The 12274-nt window shown below is 38.4% G+C and overlaps 1 protein-coding gene across 1 annotated transcript in view; it reads right to left on the minus strand.

Moving 5' to 3' along the window:
* The window catches only part of SOX5 (SRY-box transcription factor 5), a 786191-nt gene that overhangs the window by 648212 nt on the left and 125705 nt on the right, over positions 1 to 12274 (minus strand). The gene's annotated exons all lie outside the window — the stretch shown is intronic.

Raw genomic sequence — 12274 nt, forward strand, 5'->3', positions numbered from 1 at the left:
CTACTAACAGTATGAGGAAGGCTTTGACTCGCAGAGGTTTCTAGATTAAATCATGCCTTTTGCCCAGTAGGGCCTCTTGTTTTATAAATTGTTGGAATAATCCTTTAGAAGTCAAATGATCATCTGTCCAGATCAGAAAGGCCATCACTGTCCTGAAGGAAAGAACATGAACATTCTCCTGGCACTCGGTAACCCCAATACACACAGAGGAAAAGATCTTATAAAATCCCATTTGAGTGATAGTACTTTTCTCTCAAACACTATAACTGGTCTGACTGTTTATTTATATGACCATATCGATGTGTTATATTCTCAAAATTCTAGCAACAAACAGGTGGCAATAGAAATTGTGGTTATTAGGGTTTGCAATATGATAAAAGTCAAGCTGGTATAACTTGAGGCATGGGGGATGGAAAGTGTTATCATCCAACTGTTGAATTAATCATGGCTGAATCATGTTTGTATTTAAAGTGTGGTGGACTTTGTGAATGGAAAAGAATCCTTAACTATGAAACGTGCTAGGCATTATAAAGTCTGCTGCAGCTTTGTTTATTATGGCCACATGTCTGGAATCAAATTATCCAAACTTCACTTTCATATTTCTTCTTTCATGCTTCTTTGGAATAAAACTTTGAAAAACAAAGCAAACTTCTCCTTTTACTATTTTTTCCTTCTTTGGAAAAGGAATTACCTTCATCAACAGAGGCAAATCTTTCCCACAAACAGAAAAACATCAAGCCCACAACTCCCCAGCACAGGATAGGGAGAGCAGACACCAGGCAGGTGTCCAGTCCATCTCTCGGGATTTGAGTTCAATGGGAGATCCCTCTAACACTGACCCTCCAATATCATATGGAGAGCAGATTTAGGGTTTGCTTTCAGTAACTAAATGTTAAGTTTCAAATGGTGAATAAAAATTGGGTTATGGTAGGTCTATCTGTAGGCTACGTCAAAAGCTCTGTGGCTAGTACTATTAATAATGCTAAGTGGAAACATGATCTTCTCTACTTCCCTTTTCCTCTCTCTAATGGTGAGGTGGATGTTTAACAAAGATCTTCTCCTCTTTGTCAAAACTCAGGAACCTTTGATTCTCATTCTCACTTTTTTGAGCCACTTGTCTATTTTACTTTGTTCTTCACTCTATCTTTAAAGTATATGGAGTAACAGGCACTTGATTTACTGTCCCATTTGAAGAAACATAAAAATGGACAAAATACATCCACTTAAAAACATCTGTAAAACCAATACTGTGGAACATACTGGACTTTGCAGAGAATACTGACCCTCAGAACCAGGAGACAAAGACGACAAGCACAGGATTGGATTGCCTTGGCTCACTGCTGTGAGAGAGTTTGTACTTAGTGATTCAGGGAACAGGAACTCCGGTGGAACTTTGGACTCAGGGGGTTGAGGAGACAACCATGAGCAAATTCAGGAGGACCAAGGCAGCTGGGGTTTGTAGGAGCAATTACGAGACAGAGGAGACTCGTCCAGAGTGTTTGGGCAATGGGGGGAAGGTCTCCCCACTACACATAGCAGAATTCTGATGATTCCAAGTGAGGAAATGCCCAAGGCTGGGAAAAGAACCACCCAAGAGAATTAGCGGAAACAGTAATGAGGGCTTACATAGGCAGGGAATAAAGCCTATTTCCAGCAGCCACGATGGAAAAACAAACAATTCAGGGAGCTGTGTCAGAGTACTCAAAAGACTTTTGCTTTAGCTGTAGAGAATAATTAGCCCCAGAATAAACGATGCTTTGGTCTTGACTAACAAATAATAAAATCAAGAGCCAAGGGGTTTGCTCTGTTTACGGGTAATCTGAGTCCCAGCAAAAAATTCAAGACTATTGATAGGAATACAAAAATAGCAGCATCCAACGAGACAAACTTCACAAACACTGATAACCAATAAGAAGCAGGAAATCATGACAATTGGAAGAAAAAGCAATCACTCAAAACAAACCCAGAACTGACACAGCTGCTTGAATTAGCAGACACGAATGATATCACAGTTGGAATAGTTGTTTAAATTGTATTCTACAAGTTTTTTGTTTTCTACGAGAGCCTAGGGGGAAACTGGAAAGTATTTAGTAAAGACATGGAAAATAAAAACACACCCCAATCTAATGTCTAGATATGAAAACTACAACGGTTCCAGGGATGAAAAGAGCAAAACTTAAAATTAGACTAGATGGATTTAATGGCAGATAAGAGATTAAAGAAAAAAATTTTAGTGAACCTGAAGACAGAAATAAATAGTGTCTTAAATGCACAGATGAAGAATGCTCAAAGAGGAAAATAAAAACAAACAATTAATTAATTGTGAGTTGCAGGATAGACAAAGCCAGGAACTGTCCATTCCTACATATGTGGAGATGAAGTGCAGTGCTGAAAAGGATGGACAAAAATTTGAAGAGATAATGGCAGAAGTTTTTCATTAAAGTATCAAAGCCTTTAAAAGGCCTCAGTACAAAAAAAAAAAATGAAGAGAAGCCAAGCAACTTGTGTCAAGATGAAATTATGGAAATCCATGATGAAGATCAGTCAGCCAGAGAAAAAGATGTTGTTTCAAAGACACAAAAACAGGATTATGAGGCTGGCACTGCAGCCCCCACAGATGAAGCTGGTGCCTGGGATGCTCCCATGATGTATCCCAGTGTTGGTTCAAGTCCTGGCTACTCCACTTCTGACCCAGCTTCCTGCTCATGTGCCTAAGAAGCAGTGCATGATGGCTCAAGGACTTGAGTCCCAAACATCCATGTGAGAGATGGGGATGGACTCTTTCTCACTCTGTCATGTTCAACTAAATAAATCTAAAAACGAAACAGATAACAGCAGATTTCTCATTGGAAACAATGCAATCAAGAAACGTGTGAAGCAAACTCTTCATAGCATTGAAGGGAAACCAACTGACCACCTTCAACTCTATACTCAGTAAAAACACCTTTCATAAACAAAGGTGAAATAAATGTAACACACAAAAGTGAAAAAACTCATTATATTCTATCAGATCAAACAAACAGAAGTATCAAATTCCTTCAAGAAGAAGCTAATGAATTATACCAAAGAGAAATACGAATCAACAAAGTGGAATGAAGGGTATGATACGGTAACTTGACATGGATAAATTACAAGTTTTTCTAATCGGTGTAAGCTTACTTAAATGGTAATTTACTCTTTAAACAAAAAGAGCAACTGTGTAGTATTGGGAGCATTTGGTTTCTAATAGATGTAGAAGCAAAGTATAATAAAGAGAGCATAAAAACTAGGAGGGAAAAATGGAAGTATACTGTTCTAGGAGTCCCATAATATATAGGAAATCATAAAATGTCCCTTAAAAGGGAAAGAGGATGTTAAAGGTGGACTGGCTATTACTCCTGAAGTAATTCTACGATAAAACAAAGAGTTGTAGATTATATGTCAAAGAAGATATAAAATCATAGAAAAAATTATTATTAAAGAACAAATCAAACAAATAATGTGATGGTAGATTAAAACCTAAACTTGTTAATAAAAACATTCATTTATAGTTTCTTAAATTATGGGATTAAAAGACAAGGTGAATTTGTGAAAACTCATCTTTTACATATAAATAATGTTTAAAGTAAATAGTTATAAGGTAAGTTATAGCCTTTTAACACTAATTTTTAAAAAGCTGGGGTTGTAATTATATTAGACAAGATAAAGAAAGAATATAACTTGTAATAAAAGAATGTCATTTCATAATGATAGGTGAATATATAAGAAAGACATAGGACTTAGGATACTAGGGACATGAAATATATGAAGCAAAAATTAATAGAATTGTATGAAAAACAGAGAAGCTCCAATTAAAGTTAGAAATTTAATATAACTCTCAAAAAATGACACAAGAAATAGAATTTCACTAAGGATATAGAATATTTGAAGAATATTATTGACCAATTTGGCCTACTAGCATTTCTAGAATATTCCACAACAGACTATTCTTTCCACATTCATGTGAAATGTTTACGAAGAGAGTCTATATTCAGTCCATAAAACAAGCCTTAATGAACTTGAAATGATTCAAGTGCTATATTTTATGTTCCCAGACCACAACAGAATTAAATTAGAAACAAATGACAGCGGCCAGCGCCGTGGCTTAACAGGCTAATCCTCCGCCTTGCGGCGCCGGCACACCAGGTTCTAGTCCCAGTTGGGGGCGCCGGATTCTATCCTGGTTGCCCCTCTTCCTGGCCAACTCTCTGCTATGGCCCGGGAAGGCAGTGGAGGATGGCCCAAGTGCTTGGGCCCTGCACCCGCATGGGAGACCAGGAGAAGCACCTGGCTCCTGGCTTTGGATCAGCGTGATGCGCCGGCTGCAGCGGCCATTGGAGGGTGAACCAACGGCAAAGGAAGACCTTTCTCTCTGTCTCTCTCTCTCACTATCTACTCTGCCTGTCAAAAAAATAAATAAATAAAATAAAAAATAAATTAAAAAAAAAATGACAGCATGATATATGGAACAGACCAAATTATTTGGAAAATAAGAACAATTTTTGTAAACAACCCAAGGATCAAAGACAAACTCAAAAGGCAACTTATATATATCAATAAAATTGATAAGCAATTGGCCAGACTGGTTAGGATAGAGGACTGAGAAGTTGAAGAAGTATAGATGAACATAAATGACTAATTTGAGAAATGAGAGAATTAACATCATCAGAAATTCTGCAGATTTAAATAATTAGATATTAATATATTAACTTCATGCCAATAAATTTGACAACTAAAACAAAATAGATTTTGTCAAACATACAAACTACCAATACTCAATAATATATAGTTAATATTAAGAGTTTTGTGTCTATTCTAAAACTGAGATTTTCATTCAAAAAAAAGAAAACACTGTCACAAAGAATAACAGACACCTGGTTTGTTTCAACAGTAAATTCTATCAAATACTTAAGAATGAAATCACAATTTCAACAAACTCTTCCACAATACTGAAATGAAAGGAATACCTCTCAAGTCATTTTATGAAACCTGATACTAAATCAGTCAAACATACAAGAAGAAAAATATAGACCAATATAACTCAGAAACTTAGGTACAAATATTTTTAACAAAATGTTATAAAAATCAAATTCAATGATAGGTTATTCCATGAAAGTAAGATTGTTTAAAAATCTGAAAAGCGATGTAATTTACTATATTGTCAAACTATTTAAAAATAAACAATATGTAATTATATCAACAGATATAGTAAAAGCACTTCCGAAGTCCAACACTGATTCTTGATAAAAATTTCCAACGTGGGGCTAGTGCCGTGGCACAGTAGATTAATCCTCTGCCTGTGGCACCAGCATCCCATACGGGCACCGGTTCCAGTCCTGGCTGCTCCTCTTCCAATCCAGCTCTCTGCTGTGGTCTGGAAAAGCAGTAGAAGATGGCCCAAGTGCTTGGGCCCCTGCACCCATATGGGAGACCTGGAGGAAGCTCCTGGCTTTGGATCCTTACAGCTCAGCTCGTTACGGCCATCTAGAGAGTGAACCAGCAGATGGAAGACCTTTCTCTGTGTCTCTCCCTCTCACTGTCTGTAACTCTACCTCGCAAATAAATAAAATCTTTAAAAAAAAAATTCCAGTGTACCAGATACAGAGGGAACATCCTCAATACAACAAAAGCTGTGGCTGGCTTTCTACTCAGCTATGAAAGAATGAATCCTCCATCCTAAATTAGGAACACTACAATCTATCCATTTTCACAACTTCTAATCAACCCTGTATTAGAGGTTCTATTAGACTGCAATATGACAAGAAAAAGCAGTAAAAGGCAGGTAAATATGAAACCAGTAGGTAAAACTGTCTATGTTCACAGATATTGTAATAATCTAAAAAGAAAATCTGATTGCATTTCTAGTAAAACTGACAGAATTAATGAGTTTAGAAAGTTGCAGAATTTACAATCAGCATATTGCATACGGAAAATTTAAAAAGTAACATTTAAAATTCAGCCACATTTACAAAATTATGAAATATTCAAGTATTAACCTGACAAAAAATGTACAAGATCTATTAACCAGATAAACTAGTATGAAAGAAGATCTACATAAAAAAAAGATGGACATTTTGGCCGGCACCATGGCTCAACAGGCTAATCCTCCGCCTTGCAGCGCCGGCACACGGGGTTCTAGTCCCGGTCGGGGCACTGGATTCTGTCCCGGCTGCCCCTCTTCCAGACCAGCTCTCTGCTGTGGCCCAGGAGTGCAGTGGAGGATGGCCCAGGTGCTTGGGCCCTGCACCAGCATGGGAGACCAGGAGAAGCACCTGGCTCCTGCCTTCGGATCAGCATGGTGCACCAGCCGCAGCGCTCTGGCCGCAGCGGCCATTGGAGGGTGAACCAATGGCAAAGGAAGACCTTTCTCTCTGTCTCTCTCTCTCACTGCTAACTCTGCCTGTCCAAAAAAAAAAAAAAAAAGATAGACATTTTTCACTGGTCAGAAGACAGTGCTGTTAAGATGTCAAGTCTCTCCACATCATTCTGTAGATTAAAAGCCATTATTCCAACATGATCCCAGTCTCACAAAGTTTTCAAAAATAACTGACAAATTCATTCTAAAATTTATGTGAAACATAGAAGTCTTGGGAGAGTCGTAACACAAATGCCAAGTTTGGTATACTAATTTGATTTGATTTCAACCTTATGACAAAGCCACAATAATAAATAAAGGGAGCTGTTGGCAAAAAGAGGGGCAAATAGATCAATGGAACAGAATAGAGAGTTTAGAAACTGAGCCACAGATACACAGGAAAATTATTTTTTTCACAGAGGAACAGAAAGGACATTCAATGGAGAAAGCTTAATATTTTCAACAAACAGTACTACAACAATTGTACAATCATATGAAAAAATAAAAACTTTGATCCACATCTGTACCATAAGGTAATATTAATTCAAAACTGATCACAGACCTAAATATAAATCCTAAGACTCATAAAAACTCTAGAGAAACACATAAAAACGACCTCTGTGACCTTGGGTGAGACAAATATTTCTTAAATACAACTAGGTAAGAAAAATTATAGAAGAAAAAAATAAATTCATCAAAAACAAAAAAAATCTACTTCTCAAATACTTTTTTTGCTTTTTAAAATTTTTTTTAAGAAACATAAAACATTTTTGTGAGGTTATGTGACGTTTCAATGCATATATGCATACACATACACAGAGTGTAATGTTCAACTCAGGATAAGTACACCTATCTCTTCAAACATTTACCAGTTCTATATGGTAAAAACACTCAAAATGCTTTACTGTAGTTTTTTTCTGAAAAACATATACAGTACATTATTGTTATCTATACTCTCCTCTACTGTGTAATAGAACACCAGAGCTTTCTTCTTTAAGATTTATTTTTATTTATTTTACAAGCAGAGTTACATAGAGAGAGAGAGAGAGAGACAGAGACAGAGAGATTTCTATCTTCTTGTTCACTCCCCAGATGGCTGTAATAGCCGGGGCAGTGCAAGGCTTAGGCCAGGCTAGCAGCCAGGAGGTTCTTCCTGGTCTCCACCTAGGTGCAGGGACCAAGCACTTGGGCCATCTTTCGCTGCTTTCCCAGGTGTATTAGCAAGGAGCTGGATCAGAAGTGGAGCAGCCGGGTTTCAAACTGGCACCCATATGGGATGCTGGCATTCCAGGCAGCAGCTTAACCTGTTACACCACATCAGCAACCTCAAACTTTGTTCTTTTAAAAAAGTTAGGACACAGGCTATGGCAAACATCTGCAAATCATATGAATAAAAGGCTTATATCTAGAACATAATAAAAACTCTCAAGAATCAGTAACAAAAAGTAAATAATTTAAAAATGGACAAGAGATATGTCTAGATACTTCACTGAAGAAGATAAGGAGACAGAAAATTAGCATGAAATTCTTAGCATCATCAGTCATTAAGTACATGTAAATTAAAAGCACAATGAGATATAAAACATATCCATTAGAATGGCTAAAATCAAAAAAATTGACCATACCAATTGGTGCCCAGGATGTAGATGAAACAGAATAACCATATGGTGCTGGTGGCAAACTGGCAGTTTCTTGAAAACTGGTCATTATCTTGATCCTATGACCCAGCCCTATTTATTTCTTCAAGACATGGCCATGAAGAGTGTGCACACAAATGTTCGTTGCTGCCTCAGTCATACCAGGGAAACTAGAAACAACCCAGGTGCTATACATAAATGAATGAATAAACAAATTGTATATATGCATCCAAGAAAACTCACCCACATTAGGGATTATGGTGGCTGAAAAAAATCAGACTCCCTCGAAGAAGATAAAATGTGTATATAGTCACATTTGTATAAAATTCTTGAAAATGTAAACTCATGTAGGCTAAAGAAAGCAAACAGTGGCATGAGAAAACTTGTGGGGATAATGGATAAGTTCACTATTTTGATTGTGTTGTTTTTTGCAGTCTTGCATATCAATACTTATTAAGTTATATACATTGTATGTTCATTTCATTATATATATCAACTACACCTCAATACAATTGCTATAAATTGTGTAATATGTGTATTATTTACTTTTTGCCTTTAGTATGCTTCTTTTAAGCATGGATTTTTGTTGGTTTTCTCCATTATTATATTCCCCATACCTACGAAGGTGCTTGCCTGAAAGTAAATTTTAAATAAATATTTGTATTTTTTCTTTTAAAAGATATAATTAGGTAAAAAAATTGATAGACCATCATTTCTTTGAGATAGAGACAGTGAGTGAGACAGAGAGGACCTTCATTCCCCATATGCCCTCAATGGCTCAAGCTGACTCACAGCTGGGTTAGACAGGGACTGAAGCCAGGACCCAGGAATTCAAACCAGGTAGCAGGAACTCAACTACTTTGGCTATCACATTTTATTTCCAAAGGTGCATAATTGCAGGAAATTGAAGTCAGTAATGCAGAGGGGACTCAGGAACTCCAATATGGGATGTGGGCATCCTAATTGGCATCTTAACCATTGCACCAAACGCCAGTCCTTAAATAAACATTTGTGTGACGAGGAGTCTAAGATTCTCAGGTTCTGCTGCATCCAACTGCAGAAGTAGTGATTTCATTCACAAAGCTGTAGTTTACAAACGTAAAAACTGATTTTGGCTGGACTGGTGAAAATATAAATTTAGAGATGTGAAATTAAGCTGTGGTACCTAACAGAGAAGGTGTAGACTAAGTAGTCTGATTAGTTTATGTATGAAAAGCAACAATCTGGTCACCACAAATTTTTTAAACGATTCATTTATTTGAAAGGCAGAGTGATAGAGAATGGGATTAAGACTGAGATAGGGGGCAGGGGAGGAGAGACAGAGAACTTCTCTGTTACTTCACTCCCTAATGGCCACAATGGCCAAGGCTGGGTGAGGCTGAAGCTAGAAGCCCAGGTCTCCACCCAGGTCGGGAGGGACCATCCCTGGTGGCAGGGACCCAAGCACTCAGCCACCTTCCACTGCTTTTCCAGGCACACTCTCTGGTAGCTAGATTAGAAATGGAGAAACCGGGATTTGAGCCAGATGCTTGTGTCCCAGGAAGCAGCTTAATCCCCTGTTCATAATGCTGGTCCTTTATGAATATCTAAGTGATACTCAAAGCCACTGATCTCAATAAAATTATTCAAATAAAGTTAGCAAAGGAAAAATAAAGAAACAGAACGCACATGAGAATCATCATTTAAGGTAAGGGCAGATCAACGGGATGCTTAACGGATGGTAGGAAGTCTGTAAAGATGGAGAAAAGCTGCCTTAAGACTGTCACAGAGGCCGGTAGAGGTGGAAATTGTGAAAAGGACAAACAATGAACAACTTACATGCAGTAAAACACTAATTAAAATACAGGCTGAATCACAGCTCCTGGACATGATAAACGAGAGGTTCTGCTTAGAACAGAGTCATTGCAGGGCGGGGACAAAGGCAAGATGTCATTGGAAAGGAAGTTCCGTTTTTAGCACAAGACCAACAAAGGCAATGGCTTTGTTTTAGGAACATGTCATACTAATTGGATACATGGATTTAAAGGGAGAATTAGGAAGGCCAACCACTTGTAAAGCAATGTACTAAAACGAGGTAGAGAGGGCCTGTAGCAAAATCGGCATCAACTGTACAGCAAGGAAAACACTGAACAATGTCCATAGAGAAAAAACAGTCAACGTTTTAAAGTATTCAGGATAGAAGCAAAAGAAGATTCAAGGCAGGAAGGGGAAACAGGGATATTAATAGGATTGAGAAAGTTGGGAATGAAACCTCACTGGAGCAGGAGAGCAGAATCCTCCTCCTCCTTTAGTTTCCTTTCCCAAAATTTTAGACATATCTGCAATGGTGTACAACATAAATGTTTCTTTCTTTAAAATATTTATTTTTATTTATCTGAAAGACAAGAGTTACAGAGAAAGGTAGAGACAGATAGAGTGGTCTTCCATCTGCTGATTCATGCCCCAAACGACCGCAATGGCCAGAGCTGAGCAGATCCGAGCCAGGATCTTCTTCCAGATCTCCCATGTAGGTGCAGGGGGTCAAGCACTTGAGCCATCTTCTACTGCTTTCCCAGGTGCATTAGCAGGGAGCTGGATTGGAAGTGGGGCAGCCAGGACTTGAACTGGAGCCCACATGGGATGCTAGCACTGAAGACCAGGGCATTAACAAGCTGAGCTACAGCACTGGCCCCATAAATGTTTATTTCATGGGAAAAAAAAACCTACACAGCTACTGGAATTTTATAAAAATGCAATGTGCCAATTTAATAAGCTAATGAATCATCTGTCATTTATTTGGGTGTATTGGAAACCTCCCAGCCATAATTTCAAGTACAAATGAGGAATACTTTTCTGATGGGCTCACTCAAACTTCATTTGATGGCAGTGGTGACAATGGCAATGCTGCTGCTGCTGCTGTTTTGTTTAAGGAAACCTAGATGTGGCAGCAATATCCTCAGGGCATTCTATCAGCTGCTCATTGTTGGAGAAGGAGGTCCTTCTTCCTGAACTACTCAAACAGCAAACTGAACACAATATACTCCGCAGCTACTGCTATGCCCTCAAGCTCGAGTTGGAAGTAGAGAACAGAAAAACTTCTCACTGAAGTTCTTTTTAATTAGGACGGCAGAGAACCGGTATTGTGGAGGATTTCTCTCTTTCTGGGAAGTATGATTTCATAAAATCTGAGGCAGGACTTTTTTTAAAAAAGCCTATTGTTTCACAAGTCTGCATAAAATTAAATATATTCATTCGGTCATACTACTATTTGATACATATATACCTCCGTATTTTATTCTTAATCAAAAATAGCTTTGAAGAAACTAGAAAAATGCCTTGTTTCACTATGAAAGCATGTAAAACCTTTATTTTCCTTACCACTGAAAGGCATTCAACTGATGTGGTTTCCAACACACAGACACTTCCTGTTCTGTAGATGTCTTATACCCAATCTTTGTCAGTTTCTTTAGGCTTTCATTAATATACTATGCATATAAATAAAAATGGAAGTTGACATAGGTCTGAGGTAAAATTAGTATTTTCTAAAAACTCAGATTTTTTATTTTTTTATTTTTTAAATTTTTTTGACAGGCAGAGTAGATAGTGAGAGAGAGAGAGAGAGAGAGGAAGGTCTTCCTTTTTGCCGTTGGTTCACCCTCCAACGGCCGCTGCGGCCGGCGCATCACGCTGATCCGAAGCCAGGAGCCAGGTGCTTCTCCTGGTCTCCCATGCGGGTGCAGGGCCCAAAGACTTGGGCCATCCTCCACTGCCTTCCCGGGCCATAGCAGAGAGCTGGCCAGGAAGAGGGGCAACCGGGATAGAATCCGGCACCCCAACTGGGACTAGAACCCGGTGTGCCGGCGCCGCAAGGTGGAGGATTAGCCTGTTAAGCCACGGCGCCGGCCTAAAAACTCAGATTTTTTTATTCATTCATTAATAAAAAGCAATATTACAGCCTATCATATATCATTGACTAAAGAAGCCTTTTGTCTATTCAATTACCAATCCAGCCATGACTTTCACATACATTTTGTCAGTTTTCATTAGGTGTACCCTGACTACTTTTTTGGGGTAAGGTTTATTTTATTTGAAAGTCAGCATTACAGACAGATAGCTTCTATTCGCTGGTTCACTCCCTAGATGACATCAACGACCAGCACTGGATCAGGCCCAAGAGCCAGGAGCTTCTTCCAGCTCTCTCACATCGGGAGCAGAGGCCTAGGTCCCTGGGCTACCTTCCCCTTGCTTTTCCCAGACCATTACCCTGGAGCTGGACCTGAAGTGG

The sequence above is a fragment of the Lepus europaeus genome, chromosome 6 (assembly GCF_033115175.1).
Source record: "Lepus europaeus isolate LE1 chromosome 6, mLepTim1.pri, whole genome shotgun sequence".
Lineage (NCBI taxonomy): Eukaryota > Metazoa > Chordata > Mammalia > Lagomorpha > Leporidae > Lepus > Lepus europaeus.